A 19,931-nucleotide genomic window follows, 5' to 3' on the forward strand; every position below is an offset into this window, starting at 1 on the left:
ATACTAATTTCTAACAAAGTTGACTTCAAACTCAAATCAATCAGGAGCAAAATATTGTAAACCGAGTTGCTGGCGCACTGTCTTAAGAAACACTGTCAATGGCAAACAGTGGAGGAAGATGTGCCTGACCATTGGGATTGTGCTGCTCAAACCAGTCTGACAGGTTGCAGATACTGAAGGAAATTCCTGCCTCCTGGAAGGACTGAGACTCTCAGGATTGAGACTGTCAGCAAATGGGCAATACAAAACAAGAATAAGAGCAGGAACTGGCATGTGCTTGCAGAATCAGCTCCCTGCTCTGCTGGGTTGCCTAAGTCTACTTAGGTTTGACCCCCACAGCACTGAAGATCAGCACGATCTTTGAGCTCTCTCTCGGTCCAGGTAAATCTCTGCAGCAGAGCTAGATGCCCATTTGCTCCATGGTTGGAAGACCTTCATTTTTTGTTTTGATTGCATTTTAAACCCATTGACCACAATAAAGACACATTCAATGGGAACCGCTCTGAGCAACTCTAACCATGCGTTAAACTGTATGGGAGCCATTAGCTTCCTTTGCAGATACAAGCTTAAGAAAAACGTTTAATTTGCTTAGACTGCTAATTCCCCTCCTCGCTGAGGATTACAGAGTCGCACCCAAAAACCAAAATTAAAAGAAGCCACTCAGCATATTGTAACTAAGGAACATACTAGCTCCTGGGTTTACAGTGTGCTGATAGGGTCCCATTGTTTTCCCCCTTAACAGAACAGTTTTGTCAAAGTTTGCATTCTTCTAAATGGGTCCTTCCACTATCTGCAAGACTCCTGCAGTTATCTGTACAATGGACTAAGAAGCGTGGTTGCTGGTTCCTTGCCCAGATCCATACCCATTGCCGTTGCTCCATCGCTCATCTCTCTGATCATCACTGTCCTCTTTCTTGCTGACCACACAGCTTGTAAGAGAAGCATATGAGATAAAACTTACTCATGTAGAGCCGGACATTCCCCTGTAGCTGTAGACATTTGCTAAACACGGACTGTGCTCTTGTTGGGGGTCATAGATGCTTAAACAGCCCTTTTTACCTCCATGAGAGGGAGACCTGATCACAGACAAAACATTTCATATTCCCTTTATCTCCTGTGTGGTTAGGTGATAAACAGATAATGAGGGTCTCTAGGTCTCTGCCTGAAGGGGAGAATGGTCATCTATCCGTCCCAAGCTGCTGGGCTAAGGTCTCTGAGTTGGGAAACAGAGAGTAGACAGTAGGCATTCTCCCCATAGTTTTAAATCCAAGCCTCTGTGGGAAGCCCCGCTATAAGTAAGGTACATCTCACCCTTTTCTTCTTGCCCTAAGGCAAAACTGCGACCTCAATAAGAAATACAATTACAGCTTCTTTGTGGGAGATTTATAGATATTGCATACCCTCACTAGGAGCATGCAGCTCTTGCAGAAAAGGTGCAGTGACCCTGGCATGCTTTACCGAAGAACGACAGGCCTGACCTAACAAAGCCATGTTCACACAAGGAGAAAAATCATTACCTGGAAATGCCACGAGCCTCTAACCTGCTGGGAGTTTTCAGGATGGCCTTCTCAAAGGAAATACAGACTAGTGTGGTGTTTATCGAAATCTCTATCATTTGATTTTACCAATAAGGACTCGGGAGCCAGATGCTGGGGTGAAAACCGGCTGACTCAGAGAGGCAGAGACAGCAGTCATCTGACCTGTCTCTTCCACCAATGTCACAGAAAGAGAGCTGTCTCCTACCATCTCTAACAAAACAAATGAATAAAAAAAAACTCCAACCGAATGTCCCTCTCTCCTACTTTCTCTGCATCTTTCTCTCTCCCTCTCCCTTCACACACACACACACACACACACACACACACACACACACACACACACACTCTGTCTTTCCTCCTGACTTCCTCCACTCTCTATGGCTCTTGCCATCAATGGGTTGCTTACTCTGCCTCTCGACCTATGGTTGATTCTATTTAATCTTGTTCACAATATTCCAGCAGAAAGCTCCTGGGTTAAAGGTGTGTGCCTAGGCCTGAGCCACACCATGGCTAGAAACCTTGGGGTTCACAGTGTGACTAGAGTTCCAGTCCTGGCTGTACCTGTCCCCTCCCCCGTCCCACAGGTCACATATGCAGTCTCCAAAGCCCCTTTTAAGTCTGCAACACTGGTTTTCCTCATTCTGGCTTTCTATAAGTGTGTGAATCCTACCTGGATTATTAGAATGGGAGATGTGATTTTAGACTTCTTGTGACTTTTCAAGACAGGGTTTCTCTGCATAACCCTGGCTGTCCTGGAGCTCACTCTGTAGACCAGGCTGGCCTTGAACTCACAAAGATCTGCCTGCCTCTGCCTCCCGAGTGCTGGGATTAAAGGCGTGCGCCACCACCACCTGGTTCATTTTGGTAATTTTTAAAAGAAAAACTAAAGTGTTCGATGAGAGAGGAAATCTTCACTGGTGCTGGTGAAAGTCCATCAGTAACTCTCCCTTTCCCCCCACATGGTGTTATGCCCACGTTTCTGGTCCCCAAATGAATTCACAGAGCCTGATTTCCCATGCAAATTACATGAAGGTTTTTAATAATATTCAAACTTAAATTTGGACCAACACCTTTCCAGCACCCCACCATAGTGAGTGCAGAAGGTGTGGCAGGGAGCCCTGGGAGGGCAGAATTTTAAAGGGGTAATGCCGTAATCAGGGGAGTTCATGTCCTGTTGTCTTGAGATTGGGTAAGGAGGGCATAGGGTAAGGTATTTTCTGAAACCATTAGTCGGTTTTTGGGCACGGAAACCTAACAAATAGTCATTAATAACTGACAAGGTATCTTCAAGGACAGGATGCCTCCCACGAACATCTGGACCTCGTTAAATTTTATGGCCCTCCCTATCTTCTTAGTTGACCATTTTTAGGGTATCTGTTCCAATGTCTGCTATGGCAGCATGTTTCTGGAGCTGAGATCACCCATCCCCAGCTCATTATATGGCTCAAGATAAGGCCCCTTCTTTAACATGGAGTTTGCAAAGTCAGGTCCTCACAATGGTAGAAGGATGCTGTCTGCATATGGGCTAATTCTGTCCATTCTGAACTGGAACCAATGCAATGAACTCTGCCTTAGAGTCCATCTCCGTGTAAGAGGCATAAAGAGGGTCAAAATGGGGAAACTGTGGTCTCCAGAGCAAATGGTCTGTTTCCATCCATAGTACAATATCTGTTCAAATGCTGTGCTTTTCAGAGAATTATTAAAAATTATTGTAAAATGGTGTGGTTTGGAGGTTTATAGTTGATAGATGGAAAAAAAAAAACAAGAGCCAATAACTGTGAGTTCAACTTAGGATTGAGAAGTTTGAGTACATGTCTATTAATAAAATTAAAAAGTGAACATTAAAATTAACATAATAAAATTAAAATGCCTATCTTTCTTACCACCATGGTGCCTCTCAGCAAGACATGCATATTTCACATCTCTTTACATGTTTTTATTCACGTATGTGAGGAGACTCTCTTTATAATAATGGGAGCACGGCACACACACTTTGTTTTGCGTGTTTTCTCACCCAAACTGTGTGCTGAACATTAGCACATGTAACATTCATGGCTTCCCATGTCTAAGAAGTCCATTCCAATCTAACTCTTAATAGACCTAGGACTTTCCCTGAGATGTTTAGGGGGCTCTAGGGTTTGGAACGCAGCTAAGTGGACAGAGGTCTAACCTACCTCCATGCCAAACTCTCCCCGATAGAACCTTTAAAAGTAAATTTTATATATACCTTATGCATAATTAAAACTACTGCCAAAAATTAAGACAGTCATGATGTGTGTAACAACTGTAACTTTGAAGCACGTGTATATATCCTGAATAATAATTTCCTTTGGTCTAGCAAGACAGGCTTCCTGGGTTGAACTCTCAGCTCTATGGGTGTGTGGCTGCTGTGGTTTTAAAATACACCCACGGATTCCTTGCCTCGCTTGCCATCAGGAGTGTCTAATTCCTTCCCCTGGAACGCTGGCCAGCTTTGCTGATTCACTGCTAATGAAGAGGCTGAGATAGCATTAAGTTGGCATGACTTACAAGGCTTGGCCTACACAGTTTTTGGAACTGAAGCAGGGGACCTTGGCAAGGTAGATACTTAGTTCCCGCTGGCTTAATTTTCTTAAGGATGAGATGAGAAAAAATACCACCAATTTAAGATTTTTAATATTAGTATGTGTAAAAATCTCATCCCAGTCAACTCGAAAGTTCTCTATATCCACGATCTACCACGATTAGTAAGTGGTATTTCACTATTTTTGGAAATTTTTACCTATGTACGATAAACATTCGTATGTAATTAAACCTCTGCAAGTAACTCTGTTTCCTTAAAATTGTTTGAATGTGGACCTGCTGGATCAAAATATATGAATTCGTTTAAGGAGAAAAGTTTATATTGAACTCTGTTTGTGATATCTACTGAGAAGTACTATTCTATATGATTATAAAAAGCACACGGTACCATCGAGTCCCAATTATTTCAGTGGCGATTCTTGTCACTTCAAAATCACCTTTCATATTTCATTGTTAAATCAGAATAAAAAAATAATGGACAAGCATACTTGAATTTGCAAGTAATTGCATAATTCTCTATCCTCTGCTGCAAAGCTAGCAAAGGAGAATTACTGACCAGTGTATGTCTGCTTATGGTCATGGTAATGACAGGAATACAATGTGAAAGGAGATTGTAACAATAGAATATATGTATCAGCACACACATTTACATTATACAGAGAGCTTATTAATAAAGCACCTCCCATTGCAATGACAGGTATCACAGTGCAAAATAATGGCAGACAGCCACTGACTACTCATATTGGCTCACAGCTGCCAGCCTCTAGCTCTCGTTTTGGAAAGAAAAATAAAGTATTTTCAAGTCATTTCCTCTGAGATTTCAGGTCTATCACTTTTGTAACACTGAGCTCAGAGTTCTTACTCGTGACTACACCCATTAACTGAGAATTATTTTTAAAAGGGTTACAAAAGATGACTTTGTAGGTTCCCGTACTGTGATGCAGGTTGGAGAAGCTTGCCTGCAGCCAAGCGCCTGACAGGAGCATTTTACAGAAATGATGAACAATGTTACCACCAACAGTGAAAGCTGTGTGCTGCTGCAGTCAGTAGGAATGCAGCCGGCTGCAAGGCCAATCCACCATCCAAAACTTAACCCCACAAAACACTGCCACTACCAAAAGCGAAAGGTTTCAGTCGCTGTCCTCACTGAGCGTGTGGCCAGGTTGTTGATTTCCCAGAGGTGCAGAGGGCTGAGTTATTGGTGACATCATCTGGTTTTCTTTCTAGTTGGGATTGTGAGTAATCCCTGCTTACCTTGGTGAGTCAGACAACGTGAGGAAGAAATTCTCGGAAGCTTCAGGATTCTATCTATCTATCTATCTATCTATCTATCTATCTATCTATCTATCTATCTATCTATCTATCTATCTCCCTCACTCTCTGTTTTTTTGTTTGTTTTGTTTTTGTTATGTTTTTCGAGATAGGGTTTCTCTAGCTTTGAAACCTGTCCTGGAAACCTGTCTTGGTCTTGTAGACCAATCTGGCCTCAAACTCACAGAGATCAGCCCCCCTCTGCCTCCCGAGTATTGGGATGGAAGGCATGTACCACCACTGCCCAGCTATTTCAGAATTTTCTTAGATTTGTTGGACAGAAAATATGGTGTAGTTCTAGAAACGGAGTTACAAGTTTAAAGAATTTTCCATATAGTCCTGCTATAAGCCTGGAATCTAATGATCACGAACCTGGCTGAGGTCATATTATTGCCTCTGTCTTGATTTTGGAACTGCTAATCTGTCACAAACTCACTTCCTAGAGTTTTAAGTGGCAGTCCCACGTGAACCATGTGAACACACATTCTCTCTCTCTCTCTTTCTCTCTTTCTCTCTCTCTCTCTCTCTCTCTCTCTCTCTCTCTCTCTGGTTTTCCAAGACAGGGTTTCTCTGCAGCCCTAGCTCTCCTCTCCTGGAACTCACTCTGTAGAGCAGGTTGGTCTTGAACTCACAGAGATCCACCTGCCTCTGCATCGCAAGTGCTGGGATTAAAGGTGTGCAGCCACCACCATGTAAACTCTTAACAAAGAAAGAATGAAGCAAAATCACCCAGGGTCCACATAGAGCCCTAACCTGGTCTCCTACAGCCTTCAATACCAGCCCACCTTCGCTGGTACTCATTGAATTGCAAGCCACGGTTTAGTAGCACTCAAGTCCACCCTAAGACTTCATGAAGCCAAGAAAAGCGTGAGTTCACGTTGTTAGTTTGGAAAACAAAAGACATTAAGGTAAGACAGAAAAGAGAATTCCTTTGAAGCAGTTATTCTAAGCACTTAAGGAGAGTGGAGACAAGAAGAACAAAGGTTTACTTGGCCTGTTCTAGATTTACACACAGATTAACATGCTTAATCAGAGTAAGAAACAAAAGCAGATAGAAGCCAAAGGGTGCAGTTTTGATAGCTAAACTTAGAGCCCTATCTAGGAGGCATGTTTAATACATGGGGGGAGGGGGCTGTTTTAAAGCCATGTTTTTGTAAACACTTTCAAATAACACATTGACCAAGCCAGATATAAATATGAGAAAGAGAACAGACTCGCCGTCACTGCCATATGAAAGCATTTGGCCTTCCCTAGAGTACCCGGAGAGTTAAACTGGGAAGTAGGTGTTATCAGGTTTAATCTTGCTAAATCCAAGAACATGCGTACACATGTTATTGTTGTACTATTTTAGTTTATTTTTCCTTTGAAAGAAATCTATGGTTTTAATTATTCCTTTGATCTAAGAATTATTTAATGAAGTCTAATTGTTAAAAACGTAAAGGCTGTAGTTCATTGGTAGGGTGTTTGCATGTGCATGACCCCTGGTTTGATCCTCAGGACTTGAGGGAAAAAAAAGGTATGTAAGGGGTGGGCCTTAAAAGACCATTATTAATTTCTAACTCTATTGTTTTGTGTTCAGAAAGTGTTGCTTGTGTTCTTTCTGTTCTCTGGATGATTGGCGTATGGATGGTCAGTTTTCATAAATGTGTTCTGCACATTTGATATAGACTATACATCTTATAAGATATATTCCCTACCATACCATTTAATATATTTATAGGGCATGCCTTATTGGTTGCAATCTTATGACTTAAATATTCTCTTAATACTTTTTATTTTACATATATTTAGCTGGAAGGAGAGCAAGCTTCACAGTGAGCATGCAGAGGTCAGAGGAAATCTCGGATGAGTCACTTCTCTCCCTCTGCCATGTGGGACCCAGGCTTTGAACTCAGGCCATCAAGTCCAGTGTCAAGCACCTCTATCCACCAAGCCATCCCATTAACCTACAACATTCTTCCTCTATTTTTGCCCATTGCCTTTGTATTAAATTGAGAGGTATAGAGTAAGAATTTCTGGTTTGGGTAAAATTTTTGCCCACTTCTTATATTTTCTGTGTTGTTTTTGTTTTTGTTTTTAATGATGCTTTAAGAAAAGCATTGAGAGGTAAACCTGGCAGAAGAAAAATGATAAAAAAAAATATGTGTGAGTTGTGAGTTCTTAGGTGGGAGGGCTCAGACTTTCTTTCCTCTGAATGGAGACAGTGGGTCTTGGATGAACTGCATACAAATTTTAGCTCTTTTGTGACATCAACGTGGAAGTGACTTCTTCACTCAGGGCTTCCCAGGGTTACCGGGCACAAACATGCAGCCACTTGCTATCACCACACCCAGAGCCTGGTTTTTACTCTAGCCCAGGTTCTTCTCCAGAGGAAGAAGAAAGTAAAGGGCATTGTTCTTTGCAGAGACCTGTGGCAGATAAGCTGTTTCCTATAGCTAGCACACACTGAACTGGAAAGAACTGAGCAAAAATAAGGGCCATGTGAGAATGGACTTGGTGTGGCAAATGGTCCAAATGTAACTTTGCAATGCATTGATGATGTTTTAGCATTTTAAACTTTGCCTACTTGAGACATAATGGAGATCTATCAACATTTCTTAGAGGAAAAGTTCAAGAGAGGAAAACGATGTGCCCAGACACTAGTCTCTGGATGAGTCTAAACCGGTAATAACATTGCTCTTCTGGTACAGCTGATATTTGGGGCTTGCTCTCAGATAAGACTGTGGGGGTCACAAACGGGATTAGTCTATAAGCTATTTATTCTCAAATAAATCTATTCTGATCCAATGCAGATCATCACCGCACGGCTATGGAAAACTGCATCAAATTTTAAAAATCAACCAAATCACTGAAAAGATGATGAATTGTTCCAAAGCATTGCATACATGAAGGCCTAGAATAGGCCTCTGCCTTGGTTACTTTAGTGGGTGTAGCTCTTCTAGTTCAGTTAACTTGGCAACGCAACATGTTTGCACCTGTCTATTGCCTTTCATAATAAAGAGAAACTTCTACGGCTATCATCTGTCAGCTCCTTACAAGTGTTTTTCCACATGGCAACAAATTGAAAACTCTGTGTTGCCAGAAGCTAGACAGAGTGTATTTTGAGAACCACATATGCAGGTGGGCCTCAAGAAGCTAAAAACAAAAGACACAAATTACTTTACTAGATTCCAACTGTAAAAGGAACACAGTTACCAGACATGAAATGGGCAGATTCTCCTGCATAAGAAACAATTGCCCAAGCCTTCGGAATCATGATGTACAGGGGCGGCTTGCACAACCATGCGAGAACACCAAGGATATCTAGAGGGTGCATATGACTCCAATGGCTTTTCGTGGGATATATTATTCCCTTTGTGTTCAAATTTTATGGGAGAAAGGCTTTTAGTTGATTACTTGGAAATTAAATGTATTGACACTGATAAAGAAAATGTAAAGCAGAAGCAGGGATGCCTCTCTCTAGTTCCGTAACCTATAGCGTGGTCCTTACCCAATAAAGCACCATAATTCACCTTTGTGTATATTTACCATACTCTCCCGCTAGCATAGCTTCCTCTGCTACTCTTCAGAACTGTTGCCTTCTTTCCAATTTCCCAGTCAAACAATGAGGCCAACTTTCAACTTCAGGTCATCCATGAATTGAAATTCCCTCAAATGCAGGTTTTGACACAGGCCAATAACAAACTGCTGGCTAATAATAACCAAGCACTCAATATATGTTCATGGTTTGTGATCAAGTTTTCTACCAAAATACAATGGAAAAGCAGATTTCCAACAGAAGGAGCTCCTGTCTTCAAAACGGGAAAGATGTTTTGAGAAGACAAACATAGAATCTGGTCCTTGCGTTTCTCTAAAAGTGAAGTTAAATACTTTTCCATAAATTTAAAAATCAATTTCAATGCCTAGTTTGTGTTTCATGTTTCTGCTTTTTCCTTGTTTTTTTTTCTAATTACTTCTTAATCCTCTATTTCTTATTTCATTTACATTTTAAAAACTACATTTTACAAAAAGTTTAGACTTACTAGAAAAGTTTTGATAGCCCAGAGTGCCTACTGAAATTTTACATTATTATGATGGTCTATTTGTTATCAGTGGAAGTCCATGTGATACTCTGAATGAAGTTGGTAGTCCATCCAGATTTCCTTAGCTTTTAGCTGGTTTAACAACAAACCATTCCCGCTGTGTCTCAGTAGCTCCCCTTGACTGCAGTTTCTCAGACTACCTGCTCTTGAGGCCCTTGACAGTTCTCAAAAGCTGGACTCTTGACATTTACCTGGTGTTTTTCACATTATAAGAGTGAACTGATGGGTTTGGGCGAGGAAAGTCTCATAGATAGAATGCCATTTTCATTACATTACATCAAGTGAACATTCTACCAACAAATGACTCAGGACTATCAATGACGTCCTTGAACACATGGCTAAGTAGTGTTTGTCACATGACTTGACTACAAAATCATTATATTCATACCACTTGCCATACTTTACTGTTTGAAAGGACATACTTGTGTTAATCCACATTTATGAGATGGGAATTAGGCTCTGTATCCTTGGAGAAGGAGTGGTTACATAAACTATTTGAAATTCTTCTACAAAGATGCATCTCTTCTCCCCTAGTTGTCATATTCAGTTATTTATATCACTATAGACTCATGAATATTTATCTTATACCTTTGGCAATAAACCAACAGTGCTTAGTTCTTGCTCAAGTTCTTGCAGCGTCAGGCATTAGGAGCTCCCTTGAGCAGGCTCCTGTATTCATTGGCATGCCCTCATCAAAGGTTCTGAGTGTGAATGCTAGAACTTCCTTAGTTTTAACATTGCCAGTGGTCTGAAGACATCTTGTACATTCCCTCCCCAATGTAGACTTAGCCATTTCTGATTGGTTAAAAAAGAGAGACATGGTAAGTACAAAGTATTTGGGACTGCTGTCAGTGCTACACAGTGTACTGCTTTACAGTAGATATTTCATAAGTAGAAGGCACAGCCTCTCAAACAGAGATTGGAAGTATTGTAACTATATGCACCTGTCATGGACTGTGAATGATTATGTGTGCTAGATCCTTCAAGCAATGGGCAGAATGGTTGGCTTGTTGACATCAACATAACCATCGGCGCTTGCCTTGGCCAATACTTGGGCTATGAGTTTACTACAGCATCCGTATTCCTAGACTAGTCTTCAGTTTCATTGCAATTTCATGGGACCATGTGGTCCATACGTGACCAAAATGTCATGGTATTTACACCTCATCCTGGGGTTTTCAGACATCTTTACCTTTTACATAAATTATTTACTTTGTGAATATGGAATTTTTACAAGGTTCTTAATTATCTTTCTAAGTTGTGAAGGATTTACGGTTCTCTCTCTTGACCTCCTGATACTGGAATTATAGTCTCCTCTGCACAGTGTTCTTGGCTGAAATTCATCTCTCTCATGAAACAGCTCTTTAAAAATGGATTCTATTTATTTCTTTTATGCTTTCAGTTTATCTGTTTTGCAATTCTTAAATTTCTTTGGTTTTACCCTCAATTTATTTTTATTTCTTGAGTAGAAGCTTGGAATTTTGTTTGATTTTTTTAATTTAACAATTTTGTAGGCTTACTATATTATTTTATCATTTGTTTAATGTGTTTATGTCTGTCTGTCTGTCTCTCTCTTTCTCTGTGTGTGTGTGTGTGTGTGTGTGTGTGTGTGGTGTACACGTATGTGAGAGCACCCACATAGGCCAAAAGAGTGTACTGGATCCTCTGGAACTGGACATAGAGGTAGTTGCGAGTGGTCCAACGTGGGTGCTGGACCTGAACTCTGTCTACTGAAAGAGCGGAAGTGCTCTGGAATGCTAAACTGTTTGTTCTGCCTTGTTTGCTACTTCCTTTCTCCTGTAAATATATAGAAGTATCAATTTTCATTCAGAGTTGCTTTCGCTATGTCTCATAGATCTTGATCACTTACAGGCTCACGTTTATTCGGATCAATATTTTTCTTCAGCTTGAACATTAGTCATTGACTGGTAGATTATTTAGAAGCACATTATAAATTCCAAATGTTTGAACATTTTCCTGATGTTTTTTTTTTCTCTAGTCTAATTCTCTTAAGGTCAGAGAATGTGTTTTGCATGATTTCAATTCTTGTATTTGTTAAAGTTATTGTATAAGTCAGGATCTGGTCTGTCAGAGAAAACGTGTGCACATCAAAAGAAGTTCTGATAATGCTAAGTGGAACGCTTTATAGATTCAGCCAGATTCAGTAGATTCGTGATATTCAGATCTTCTCTATCCTTGTTGCGTTTCTGCCCATGATGCCTGTTTTCCCGAGACCTAAGTACTGTGCCTTTCTCTCTTAGTAATGTAGTTTCCCAGTCCTCGTGGTCATTTTCCTGCCTTGCTGGGGATCCAATGCCCCAGCTTCTTTGCAGCTGACATGGTTTAGTTATTGAGTTTGGCAGTGGGATGTGAGCTGAGGGGATGTTTGTCCAGTCGCGCCAGCAGAGGGTGAGATTATGTTATTGTCCACGCTTTCCTGGTCATGCTGGGGAATACATGGACGACAGAGGAGACATATTTAGTCTTCAGATAAAAAGCGCATGGCGGTGGTAGAACAGCCCCGCATTATCCACTCTGGGCTATTATATAAGGGAAGATGCTTTTAATCAGTTTTAAGTTACTCTGTTTTGAAGCTTTGTTACTGCTTTTTAGCTTATCCACTTCTATATCTTAAAATTAGAATACATTAGATTTACATATTTCATACAGATAAAATTTAAAAAACACAACTTACAGTGAATTAAATTAAGTTTGATGATTTATATGGAACTATAAATGGATATATATATGTATATATACATATACATGTGTGTGTCTGAATTAAATATATTTATATGTCTGAAATGTGGGAATGAAAATTATACTTTAGCCAGACAGTAGTGGTGCACACCTTTAATCTCAGCAGGAAGCAGAGGCAGGCGGATGTCTGTGAATTTGAGAGTTAACTATAAGAGTTAGTTCCAGGACAGGCTCCAAAGCTAACAGAGAAATCTTGTCTCAAAAAATAAAAAAAAGAAAGAAAATTATATTTTATTTAATATAAATAATTGAATTGTAATAATTCAGGTTAAGAGACATATCTATGGTGATTTGGGAAGACATTAACGTCAAGAAAATTGTATTTAAGTTAATATCAGTTAGTTTAATTAGTTTAAAATACTGAAAAATATTGCAAATTTAACAAAAATGATTTAAAAATTTTTTACTCTTAAAAATATCACAAAGTTAACAAAACTAGAAGGAAACAAAGTCACAGTAAATTTTTCTTAATGCTCATAAACATTGCCAATATTTCATGATTTGAAAATAAAGATGGGGACACTAAGAGCACTTGCTGCTCTTCCAGGGGACTAGAGTTCAAGTCTAAGCGTCCATACTGGATGACCCATTGATACCTGCAACGCTCGATCCAATGACATCCAATGTCCTCTTTTGGCCTCCCTAACCACACACACAACATATATTCACACATGCACACACACGATGGGGGGAGGTACATAAATAAAAATAAAGGAAAAGATCTTAAAAATAAATAATAATAATTAAAGATGAAAGCCTTTGTGAAGAGGTGGCATTTGCTTTGAAGGATGCATAGGATTTATACAGTCATATTTTATGAAACTGTATTATTTATTTGTTGAGGCTTTAATAAATTATCACAAACTTAGTGGCTTGGAACGATATTCCTTGATTACTCTCCAAAGCTCATTTGTGATTTGGGGAATTGAATCCAGAGATTCATGCATGCTAGGCACATACTCTTCCACTAGGCTACATTCCTAGCCCTGACTCAAAGTTTTGCAGGTCAGAAATCCAAACTAGATGCCTGTGGTAGTGCTGTAGGAAATCCTACAGCCAGTAGCCTTTAAGTTACAGCCCACTTGAGAGCGGCCTCTTATACTATAAATGCCAATGTAAAGCGTGCATTCCCCCCCCCCCTTCTGTCTGTGTGACTAGGTTCCTGTTCCCTGTTCGTGCAGAGGACTGTAATCTGTGAGCCTACCCCTAAATAAATAACCCTTTATTATACTAAATTCTGAGCTAGTGTGTGATTTTTTTAAGTGTCCATCTTCATGGTAGTTTGAATGTAATTGGTCCCCCAAATCTCATAGGGAGTGGCACTATTAGGAAGCGTGGCTTCGATGGAGTAGGTATGGCTTTGTTGGAGGAAGTGTGTCACTGGGGCTCCAGGCTTTGAGGTTTCTTTTGCTCAAGCTTCCCTCAGTGTGACTGTCAGCTGATTTCCTGTTGATGTAAGAAGATGCAGGAATCTCAGTTATCCCTCCAGCACCACATGTACCTGCATGCCACCATGCTCCCCACCATGATGCTAACCAACTGAACCTTTGAAACTGCAAGCAAGCCCCCTCAGCTCAATGTTTTCCTTTAAGGGTTGTCAAGGTGATGGTGTCTTTTCACACAATAGAATACCTTTAAGATGCTGCTGCCGTGGAATATCAAAGTGTCAGTGGGGTTACACTCTTCCTGGGAACTATAAAGGTGACTCTATTTCTAAGAAGTAAATAGATTATGATTGTCTTATAATTACCTAGAAAGCAAGAGATAATTGGCAATCTCTTTTAACAAGCCCCACTATCTTGATGAATTGGTTCTTATGCTGCTCAATATTGAAACTCCAGTGAGAAAAAGAGAAGCACGCTAATTCACACTGAGTAGTGTGTGTGTTTCTCAGCCAGCGATAGGATAAGCAAGTTAACTAAAGAATCCACCCAAGATTGTTGGTCATAGCAAGAGGTTCTTCATCAATGGAAAACCGAAGTCTTATTGTGAAAAGGGGAAATGTATCATAAACATAAAGCAATGGGGTTCCCCACTGGGCCAGATAAAGACATGTTGGGTAACGGAAGCAATATCAACTAATTGTAGTAGAATCCTAATGAAGCTTATACTTTAGAAACAAATTTAGTTTTGCTAGTGTGGAACCTATAAATAGCCTTTATAGGACAACAAGAAAGGAGAGCGGATTCCATGGTAGAGAATTGTCCAAATAGCCAGGAGAAAGAGTCTGAGTCAGTGTCAGAGGAATGGCCAGCTAGCAAATGGTTCGGGATAAGGAATACCAGAGCTGGAATTATTTTGGAAGCCTCGAGTAATGACTTCATTAGCAAATGGAACCAGAAGTTAATTTTAGAGGTATATTTATGCCACAAATCTTACCTATTTATTTCTACTCTCTTTCTTGTATTAGAAATTCAATTTCTGGTTAGTAGCAGACTAGTCTGGTTTACTAGAAACCAGTGGCTTCTTCAGATCTTTGGGGGACAATGTAAAGACTTAAGGTTGTCTGTGACAGAAGCTGGAATGTACCTATGGTTCAGTGATAGGTTTTGTCTAGCATGCACAAGGGCCTGGGTGCAGTTCCCAGGGCTGGGGGAAGAGAGAGACTTTCTGTGCCTTCACCTCTATGAGCCCCTGCACACAACACAGTTGCTGTATAACCTCACATAATGACAACTGCAAAACAAGCGCACACAAAAGGCTCCTTACCTCACTCCTTTTCTTTGCAACTGCCAGATGGAAATAATTTTCTCTCTTTGTTCTCCCTACCCAGGAGACGCTTTTCCCCTGTTCTTTCATGAAGGAATTATGGAATTCAACCACGCAGAGTCCTTAGCTAAAATGTACTCCACATAAAATCGCTAAGGTGATTTTGCAGGAAAGTACCAAAAAAAAAAAAAAAAAAAGATGCACTCAAAGGGTGATTTTTAGGCTTCTCGAGGAGGAATTACTAAAGCAAGTCATTTGAAGGTTAAAAATATTTACAACTTAAATACACACCACGAAGATAAAAAGGGTTCCTGGTCAGATCTACGCCTCAGGAATCCTGGAGGCAATGTGAAACCCAAGCTGTGACTGGGAAAAGGCATGCAAAGTATTAACAAGTCCCAGCAATGTACCATCATCACTGCCTAGAAATATTTTCCCCTCGCTTCTGAGACATCGTCCTTCTTATCTGCTTTGGAACAGCCCCTCTTCTCTCTCTCACTTGTTTTGCTGGCCAGTGGAAGAGATGAGTCATTTTACCATCTGGGCTAAAGGAGAAAGAGAGAGATGTATGTCTGAATAAAGCAGAATATTATCTGCATAATGATGGCCCCACAGTCCAAAATATCTCTTCTTTGGGTGTCCTTATCTACACTCGTATCTCTCCAAATCAAAGTTAAAGGGTATTCTACAAAAGCAATTCGTGGCTACTTACTCCTGTGTCTAAGCTGACATTTCCAAACTTTTGGCAATATAGACTAGAGGCAGCACTGGGTTCTTAACAATCTGGGCAAGTTGGATTAAAATAATTTAGCAAGAATATGTAGTGCCATGTTTTGTCTTTTAAGAGTCATTCAGAATCCTCAACAGCACCAATCTCTCAAACCAAAGTCAAGAGCTGAAAAAGATAAAGCCAGTATTTGTTTGTAGGTATAATCAGTGCTGTTCAAAGTCTGCAAAATTTCACATTGTGTGTGTTTGTATAAGTGCATGTATGTATGTGTGTAAATGCTGACAAGTGCCAAGTCAAGAGAATAGACATATCTCTTACTCTTGTGAATTATGCAGATGAGTAGGGTAAAAAGGATATTTCCTTTCCTGAAGGAATATGAGACCTTTACTCAAAATGTCGTAGCAGATAATCAACTCTTGCTGTGTAAGATTAGCATTATTTTTCATAAATAATTGATGAAGATTATATGGTTTATGTGTTATGTTATAGATTTACATATACCTTTATCTTTAATTTTTTTTCAAATATGAGTAAGACTTTCAGTTCCTAGAAGAAGTAAGTTTACTAATACTAGCCTAAGTTCTATATCCTAACTGTTGCACTGACGAGCATTTCTGAGGAAGATAGACAAAATCTACAGGTCTTAGAATCAAATGATACAATATTGCAATATAATATAAGATATAATTTAATTTTCCCTCAGTTTTTAATCACCCAGGTCCTAAAATCCTCTTTATTCTCTAAGCTTCAGTGGTGAGCAGATTTTTTTATTTTGCTATTTGGTCTTTAGTCATGGTTCCTGACTCAAACTTCATTTCCTCAATGACAGGGATTTCTCTTGTTCTGATGAGTCGCTCTCTGTGAGTCCTGGATAGTTTCAGGGTAGGGGCTGGCCTAGAAAGAGCAATCATGATTGGCAGTTTGGAATTTTCAGTCCCCTCCCACCCCACCCCCCACAGAGCCCCTTCTCCAGGAAAAGGAGAGTGTCTGACTATTAAGGGGGGATCATGTTGATACCTCATGGAATCTCAGAGTCGGAAGTTCACAAGTTTTCACTGAGTGGATGTAGGCACACACTGAGAGGGGGGCACCCAGCGTCTTCACAGGTAACTCTGTGTTCAGGCTACTTGATCATGTAGCGTTTATCTGCATCTTTGACCATGCTCCTTAGAAGACACGAGTGAGTATGTGTCCGTGAGTTCTCTCACCCATGTCAGCTGTAGGAACCCGGATTTGTAATCAAGTAAGCAAGAAGAGGAGTGGCTTGGCAACTCACCAGGGGTGGTTGGCATCTCAATCTGGAGGCAGTCTTTGGGACTGGCAGCCCTTAGGTTATGCAAGGTAGATAATGCTCTGGTTGAGTTGTAAAATACTTAGCTGGTATTGGAGAATCGACCAGTGTAAGGAAAAGTAAACAAACTCACCCATTTGGTTACAAAAGTGTCAAAAAGGTTAAGTATAACGGAAGAAAACTGTGGTTTTTTTTCATTCAGTTCCCTTTATCGTTTATATAAAGAAGAGCCAAGGGAACCACAATATTCAGTATGAAAAACAGATGACCTGGGTGTGTATAGATCTTGGAACTTTGAGCTCTCAGGTCTACAGCTCATGGGGATATGTTGTGAGAAGGAATCTTATCTAAAGAGAAAGTTTCAAACATTTCACTTTTAACAATTTACAATTGAAACGAAACTTTATTTCAGTGAGCTCCACAAATATTGTTAATTGTTAAACAATCTGGGATAAGGACTTCCTGTTGAATTAAAAAAAAAAAATCAATACCAATGTCCTGGCTAGTTGTATGTCAACTTGACACAAGCTAGTCATCTGAAAGGAATAAACCTCAATTGAGAAAATGTCCCCATGGGATCCAGCTGTAGGGCATTTTCTCAATTAGTAATTGATGGGGAGGGCCCAGCCCATAGTGGGTGGTGCCATCCCTGGGCTGCTGGTCCTGGGTTCTGTAAGCAGGCTGAGCCAGTCATGAAGAGCCAGCCATTTGGAAGCACTTCTCCATGGCCTCTGCGCCAGCTCCAGCCTCTAGATTCCTGCCTTGCTTGAGTTTTTGTCGTGACTTCCCTCGATGATGAACAGTGATATGGAAGTGTAAGCCAAGTAAGTCCTTTCCTCCCCGACTTGCTTTTGGTCCTAGTGTTTAATTGCAGCAATAGAAATCCTAACTAAGACAGTCAACTCTTCTCATTTTTTAGATTTTAAGTTTTCCATTACTCAGACCATAAAGTATTATGGATTCCATAGCTTATTTGTCTATGTGTTTTGCAATTACTGTAATTAAAATGTATATAGTAAGTGTCTTAAACAGCCACACATTAAAAAGTTAATGCTAAATGCTGTTCTAATATTGGCTAGGTGTCCTACAATGGATGTTGGTCATTTCTTTTGGAATTTGAATTCCTTCCTATTTGAAGAATTCCCTACCGTATAAATTTTATGCAGAGGCAGACGTTCTAATTATAGTATCAGAAAGTATCAACTACCACTGTCCCTCTTTTTGCTGGCACATGACTTAGGCTCTGGTAACCAGATACCCTTTCCAGGGACTTTGGCTAGGGAGCAGGTGAGATAAAGAAGCATGGTCAGAGAAGAATTTGTTTTGGCAGAACAGCAGCCAGTTTTTGAGCAGCCAAGTAATTGCGAGCCTGTACCAGAGCAAGCCAGGTCAGCCCATCCCATGCACTGGAGCAAGCCAGCTCATCCCATCCCATGGACTGGAGTAGCTGCAATGTGCTTGCCCGTTTGGCTATGCTGCAAGCCTCAAGCTATAGAGCTACATATCCAACCTCCTTTTGCTCCTGCCAGTTTCCCAAGTCAGACTCTCCAGTCTTCTGGGAACTGTCTTTTAGGAAATAAGCCTTTCAATTCTGTCTTCTGTTCTTTAACCAGCCAGTTTCTATTACAACCCCGTTACTGTTCTCAACACAAGGAAATATGAGTAGTCACTTTCAGTTTGACATCTTCCCCTCAAAAGTATAGGATTCGTTGTGAGTTAAAGGAATCTCTACTGTCTACTCACATGGGCATACAACCCAGAGTATGCCCCCTGGGCTTGAATAATCTATTTGGCAACGTGTGTGTTCAAAATAGCATGCTCTCTCTCTTATTCCTCCTGAATACATTAGAATCCTAGTAGAGAACTTTCTAACCAAACGTCAGAGTCACGAAGATAATGGGAAAGGAGACATCAATACAGAGAGAGCAACACATGTTTAGAAAATAGTTTTGAGTATTATTGATGGATTCAGACGTGACAGCTACAAACTCAAAACAACTTGGAAACGGGTCCTAGTGGAAGTAGAGAACAAGGAGAGTTAAGCTGCGCCCGAGCTGTTTAGCATTAGAATGCTAGGTTTTGTTGCTTCATCAATAGTAAGAAAGACCTGGACCGGAAACAGGTCCATCAGAATGGGTCGGATCACACACATCATTTGTAGTTTTCCAGTAGCTCAACTTCAAAAGCAAAAGGGAAGATACAATTAAATTTAAAACCTAACATAAAGTATTAATACTTAATGTAGAAGCTGTTAATAACATTATATATTTGAAAGTATTAAATCTTTTTTTAAAAAAAAAGTTTTGTACTTTTTTATTGTTTTTATTTCCATGTATCCTAGAAGGATGTGTGATAAGGTCTGAAGTGCTCCACAGCTCGTGAGCTGGCGGCATGCTGGACAACGGAGCACTGCGTGATGCTGAGTGCGAAAACATTTAAAAAAACAAATCTCTTTTCAGACAGACAAAGGCTAAAAAAAAATCCACTTTAAATAAGTTTAATATCCTAATTCATATTTTTGGCACTATAATATTTGAGAGACATCAATACAGAGATAGCAAGACATTTTTAGAAAATAGTTTTGAGTATTACTGATGGATTCAGACATGAAAGCTACAAACTCAAAACAGCTTGGGAGGGGTAAAAACGCTAGCTACTCTTAAAGTAAGGGCAGATCCAAAGTCACAGAATTTCCAATAAATGTATGACTTGCAGATCCAAACCCAAACCAATTATAACATGCACATGAAGAAAGAGGAATGGTAAAGTGGAAAGACACTAACAATGGCGCTGAAATAAATAAATTCATTCTAGAGAAAGGAGGAAACCTTCAAAATGAAAAGGAAACCTTTAGCTGAATCTTCGGAGAAATAAAAAATAATATTATGTTCATAAAGAGCAAAGTTTTATGAAAAGTAATCATAGAAATGAAAAATAGAGTGAGTGAA

The sequence above is a fragment of the Microtus ochrogaster genome, linkage group LG4 (genome assembly GCF_000317375.1).
Source record: "Microtus ochrogaster isolate Prairie Vole_2 linkage group LG4, MicOch1.0, whole genome shotgun sequence".
Taxonomy (NCBI): domain Eukaryota; kingdom Metazoa; phylum Chordata; class Mammalia; order Rodentia; family Cricetidae; genus Microtus; species Microtus ochrogaster.